At 38.5% G+C, this 6,167-nt stretch overlaps 1 long non-coding RNA gene across 1 annotated transcript; it reads left to right on the top strand.

Moving 5' to 3' along the window:
• Positions 1-267: 267 nt before the first annotated feature.
• LOC124245390 (uncharacterized) lies at positions 268-4,425 on the top strand. Its single transcript, XR_006890271.1, has 3 exons — positions 268-326; positions 3,601-3,704; positions 4,393-4,425. It is a non-coding gene; the product is annotated as an uncharacterized LOC124245390 (long non-coding RNA).
• The last annotated feature ends 1,742 nt before the right edge of the window (positions 4,426-6,167 follow it).

A 6,167-nucleotide genomic window follows, 5' to 3' on the forward strand; every position in this document is an offset into this window, starting at 1 on the left:
CTGTTGTGAATAGTGCTGCTATAAACATTTGTGTACAAGTTTTTGTTTGAACACCTGTTTTCAGTTCTTTTGAGTTTCTGGGTCTTATGGTAATTTTTTTTTTTAAAGATTTTATTTTTTTCCTTTTTCTCCCCAAAGCCCCCCAGTACATAGTTGTATATTCTTCGTTGTGGGTCCTTCTAGTTGTGGCATGTGGGACGCTGCCTCAGTGTGGTCTGATGAGCAGTGCCATGTCCGCGCCCAGGATTCGAACCGACGAAACACTGGGCTGCCTGCAGCAGAGCGCGCAAACTTAACCACTCGGCCACGGGGCCAGCCCCATTATGGTAATTTTATGATTAACTTATTGAGGAGCCACCAAATTTTTCCACAGCAGCCACACCATTTTAGATTCCCACCAGCAATGTATGAGGTTCCACTTTCTCTACATTTCCATCTCTAACATGGAGATTGTTATTTTCCATTTTTTTAACGGTCATCCTAGTGAGTGTGAAGTGGTATCTCACTGTGGTTTTGATTTGCATTTCCCTAATGGCTGATAACATTGATCATCTTTTCATGTGTTTATTGGCCATTTGTATATCTTCTTTGGAGAAATGTCTATTCAAGTCTTTTGCCCATTTTTTTAATTGGGTTGTCTTTTTGTTGTTGAGTTGTAAAGATTCTTTGTATATTCTTGATACTAGACTATTAGAAATATGATTTGTAAATATTTTCTCCCATTTTATGGGTTGTCTTTTCATCTCCTCATAGTGTCCTTTGATGTAAAAAATTTTAATTTTGATGAAGCCCAATTTATCTATTTTTTCTTTTGTTGCTTGTGCTTTTGGTGTTATATTTAAGAAACTATTGCCAAATCCAATGCCGTGAAAATTTACCCCTATGTTTTCTGCTAAGAGTTTTATAGTTTTTGCTCTTATATTTATGTGTTTGATCCATTTCAAATTAATTTTTGTATATGATATGAGATAAAGTTCCAAATTCACTCTTTTGCATGATTTATTGAAGAGATGGTTCTTTCCTCATTAAATGGTCTTGGCACCCCCTACTCTTGTTGGAAATCAATTGACCATAAATTTTTGGGTTTAGTTCTGGATTCTCAGTCCTATTCTATTGATCTATATGTCCATCCTCATGCCAGTACCACAGTGTTTTAATGACTGTAGCCTTGTATTTAAGTTTCAAAATTGGAAAGTGTGAGTCCTCCAACTTTGTTTCTTTTTTGTAGATTGCCTTGGCTATTTAGGATCTCTTGCAATTCCAGGTGAATTTTAAGATGAGGTTGTCCATTTCTTCAAAAAAAAAAAAGGCCATTGGGATTTTGATAGGGATTGCATTGGATTTATAGATTGCTTTGGGGAGTATTGCCATCTTAACGATATTAAGTCTTCTAATTCAACATAAGAATTTTAAACAAGAAATAAAATCATTATTATTCCCTGACTGAAATAGTTGTGCACATTGAAAACCCAAAATAATCTACAGATAAGTTGTTCAAATTAATAAATCAACGTAGCAAGTCTTCTTGACAGAAGTTCAATATGAAAATTATGTCTATGTACTAGCAACAAAGTTAGAAAATAAAAATTTTAAAAGGTAACATTTACAATAGCGTCAAAAATACCTAGTACCTAGAAATGAATTGTATGAAAGATTTCCAAGAACTCTAATTAGAAAACTATAAAATATTCTTGGGAGACCTAGATAATTAGAAGGATATACTATATTCAAGGATTAGAAGATTCAATATTATAAAGATGTCAATTCTCCTCAAACTGATCTACAGATTCAACACAATCTCAGTGTAAATTCCAAGATTTTTTCCTGGTGTAATTCAAGCATGTGGAAATGTAAAAGGCCAAAAATAGCCAAAATATTCCTGATACAAGACAGTAAGATTTAAGGCTACAGCAATTAAGACAATGTGGTATTCGCACAAGGATAGACCAATAGACCAGTGGAACATATTAGAGTCCAGAAGCAGACCCATACATATATGCACACCTGATTTATGACAAAATAGCTCTCCAGAGCAGTGGTACTGGGTCAATAAGAAATCCATATGAAAAAGTGAAATTTGACCCCTTCCTCACACTATACAAAAAAAAAAAAATCAATTCCAGATTAAATAAAGCTCTATGAACAGCAAACAATAAAAACTCCAGGAGATAACAGCTTTGGGTTATGCACAGGTTTCTTAAACAGGACCCCAAAACCACTAACCATGAAGGAAAAGATTGATAAATTTGACTACATTTAGATTCAGATCTTCTGTTCATCCATAGAGTGGGAGAAAATATTTGTGTTATGTAAAATTGATAAAGGGATGTGTAGCAAATGGAATTCTCTTATGCTGTTCGTGGTATATTTATTTTGGAAAACAATCTGGCATTATCTACTGAAGTTGAACATACAGATAGCCTCTGGCAATTCTGTTGGGTGATGACCTAGGAGTAGAATTTCCATGTGCACCAAGAGATAGGGTAGCACTGTCCAGAATAGCTTCAAACTGGAAGCAACTCTTACTGTAGATATTTCCTAGTGGCTCATCTGAATTGTGGTAAAGTATTTCATTATATAGTATAGACCACAATTTATTTAATCCATTGCTTTTCTGATAGAACCCTGACTGATATATCATTTATGCCAATTTTTCTACGGAAGTGATCATCTTTCTTATACAAATTAATTTGTAAGAGTTCTTTGCATGTTAAGAATCTTATCTGTCATATATGTTATAAAATGTATTAATTTTTCATTAATCTTTTATCTTTCTTTACAATATTTTGTTGTATGAAAGCTTTATATTTTTATGCAACAAATTTATCAGTATTTTTATTTGTGGCTTTTGGGTTTCATGACATGCTTAGAGTAGCTTTTTCAACACTAAGATTATAAAAATATCCACCCATATTTTAATCCAATATGTGTATATATATATATTTTTAAAGATTGGCACCTGAGCTAACAACTGTTGCCAATCTTTTTTTTCCCTGCTTTTTCTCCCCCAAATCCCCCCAGTATATAGTTGTATATTTTTTAGTTGTGAGTCCTTCTAGTTGTGGCAATGTGGGACGCCACCTCACCATGGCCTGATGAGCGGTGCCATGTCCGCGCCCAGGATCTGAACCAGCAAAACCCTGGGCCGCCGAAGTGGAGCACGGAAACTTAACCACTTGGCCATGGGGCCGGCCCCTGTATATGGTTTTATTTTTGTTTAGTCCTTGATCCATCTAGAATTTATTTTTGTGTGTAGGGCTCTCACTTCAGTGCATCCAAATAAAGAGTCAATCGTCATATTAAACCATGTCTTTTTTCCCCACTGATATGAAATGCCACCTTTATCATCTGTTAAAGTCCCATATATACACTATTATAAGGTGTAATAGATACTGAATGGCAAATAAGATATCTTAGAATTCTTCAAGCTTAAGAGGATACAGCTACTGAGAGGATAGGTTTCAGTATCAACACAGATATTTATGCATGGACAGAAAAAGATGTCTGTATGCTTAGCTGTCAAATAGAGAGAGACTGGGGGAGGGTCAAATGCACTACATGATATCACAAGGAGTGATAGAATTCTATTTGGAACTTCAGAGGCCTGAGAGGAAGACTCTGGCCAGTTTCTTCTGAAGACTACTGCACTCTGAGGCCTCATTCACTGGCTTCTTTGGATCCCTGGCTGCTAAGCCAATTTTCAGGTAAGTGGCTTCCAACCTGACACGGGTCTCTTTAAGACCTATCAAATAGTGAATGAGAGTATCAGTTATAAATGTCTTAAGTAATAGAAAGCCCAAATTATAATGGCTCAAATAGGGATTTATTTTCCTCACACCAAGCAGTCCAGAGGTGGGCAGATAGAGGTGTTGGTTTAGTGGCTTGAAATTGTCAGAGCCAAAAGAGATGTAATTTTCTTGGCCTTCTCCTCATGTACATTACCTCATGGTTACAAGATGGCTTCTCCGACTTCAGGTAACTGTTAAACAATGTTTGAGGCAGCACAAAGGAAAAATGGTAGCTATATCTTTTTTATCAAAACAGCAAAAAGTCTTCCCAGAATCTACTCATCGGATTTCCGTTATGCTTCAACAAAGCAGGATCTCTGGCTCCTCAGTGGAGAAGAGACTGAACAACCGTTGTTTCCACTAATTGAATTAGGGAAGCCTGAAGGGGCATCTAGTTTAGGAGGGAATGTCAGGTATCTGACCTGATAGATTCCAGTAAATTTTTGTTTTGTGTTGTTTTGTTTTTTTTAGAGGGGAATAAATTTTGCTTTGGAAACTGACTGTATTCAGAATTCAAGTGTCAGCTAGTGAATTATTCTTGTGTTCATGACAGGTGGGAAGCTTTTTGCAATAAAAACTAAACCACCATTTTCTAACTTTTCAGACAAAGCTACCTTGGAAAGAGCCAAGGAAAAAGCCATCTCCCCTTGGCCGAGTGAGCTAGGAGAACAGCTAAGTGGCCCTCAGGAGACTCCATGGACTCTCCCCAGAATCTGCTGAGCATTGGATTTCTGCTGTGCTCTCTGGCTTGCCTCCTGGAGACTGTAGGTTCCTCAACATCGCCTTTATCTGCCTTTGGAGTAGAAGGCAAAGCAGGATCAAAACTACGCTCAATGGGTGTGTTTGCTGTTAGGATGAATGTTCGTAGCTTTGTAAGACATAAGATTCATGTCTCAGTTCAGAAAAATTGATTTTATATTTAAAAATAATGTTCACAAGAAAGCAAACTATTCTGGTTTGGTTCAATTTAGTTCAACAAGAGCTAACTCACTTACTGTGTGCACCAAACCCTTTGCTGAATGACATGGATTAGGAGTTCAGAAATGTGCAGCCAAAGCCACAGATGCCAACCCTCCATAGAATATGACACATGCTCCCTGAGGAAAAAAGGATAAAGTTGTCACAAATAAAGTAAAATAAAATAAATGAAAAAATAAAGGGATAAATAAAGTTGGGGGAGGGATCAGGGAAGCCGACAAAGGAAATGAACTTTAAGCTAAACCTGATGACCCATTGATCTGTGGCTTAGGTGCTCCCAAAGCCCAGCTTCCAACATGCATAGCCATGCTGCTCAGATCCTTTCCGGAGCTCCAGCTACGGAAAGTGTCTTGCTGGTGAGTGGTGAACCCTCTTGACTCCACACCACAGACACTCTTTTTCCCCTACCTCTTTCCTTGGGATTAAATCACATTCCCCTCTTCTTCCTCTCCAACTTCCTAAAGAAAAGACCCAGTATCTTGAGCCTTACCTTGATCAGCAGACTCCCTCTAAAGTTCCTTCTGCCAGTTTCCCTGGCCCCTTCCTCCTCTGGATGTTCCTGCAGCTGATAGCCCTCTTTTTTCTCTTCCTGAGGCACTCACTGCCCTCAGCCTCTTGCAGAACTCCCAAACATACTCTAGGCAACCATATGTTAGTTATCAGTTCATGCTCCTCTTTCACAAAGTACCCCATTTACTCAAGAAGACCTCAAAACAACCCTTAAGATGTCTGGGGCAGAGATGATTTTTCCTATTGATTTGTGAGGAGGCAAAGATGATAACCACCTAAGGATACCTTTTGTGAGTGTATGTTTACCCCTTGAATGCCTTAGAGGCAGCACAGCAAAGTAGTCAAGAATATGGGCTCTGGACAACTATAAGAGCATGATATTTGAGACAACTATTTGAACTTGAACCAAGGTTCAAATTCCAGCCTCATCATTTACTTGACCTCTCCTCAATGAATATCTATGCTCTTTCTGCAGAAAATCACAGATCCTGGCTGAGCAACTTCAGGGAGTACTTGGGGGATCTCATCAAGAGCTCCGTACCTCCAGCAGCCATTTTTGCTTTGCTTGTCATCACAGCACTGATGGGGACCCTCTGCTGCCTCACGTAAGCTGCTGTGTGGCATGAGGAGAGGGGAGGATAGAGGGAACCTGAGGGAGAGACAGGAACAATCAGGTTCCCTACCAGCCTGCACATCTGTAATTAAGGGAAAGTTTCTTTTTTTTTGAGGAAGACTAGCCCTGAGCTAACATCTGCTGCCAATCTTTCTCTTTTTTTGCTGAGGAAGACTGGCCCTGAGCTAACATCCATGCCCATCTTCCTCTACTTTATATATGGGACGCCTACTACAGCATGGTGTGCCAAGTGGTGCCATGTCCGCACTCGGGATCCA

This window comes from Equus quagga, chromosome 10 (assembly GCF_021613505.1).
Source record: "Equus quagga isolate Etosha38 chromosome 10, UCLA_HA_Equagga_1.0, whole genome shotgun sequence".
NCBI lineage: Eukaryota > Metazoa > Chordata > Mammalia > Perissodactyla > Equidae > Equus > Equus quagga.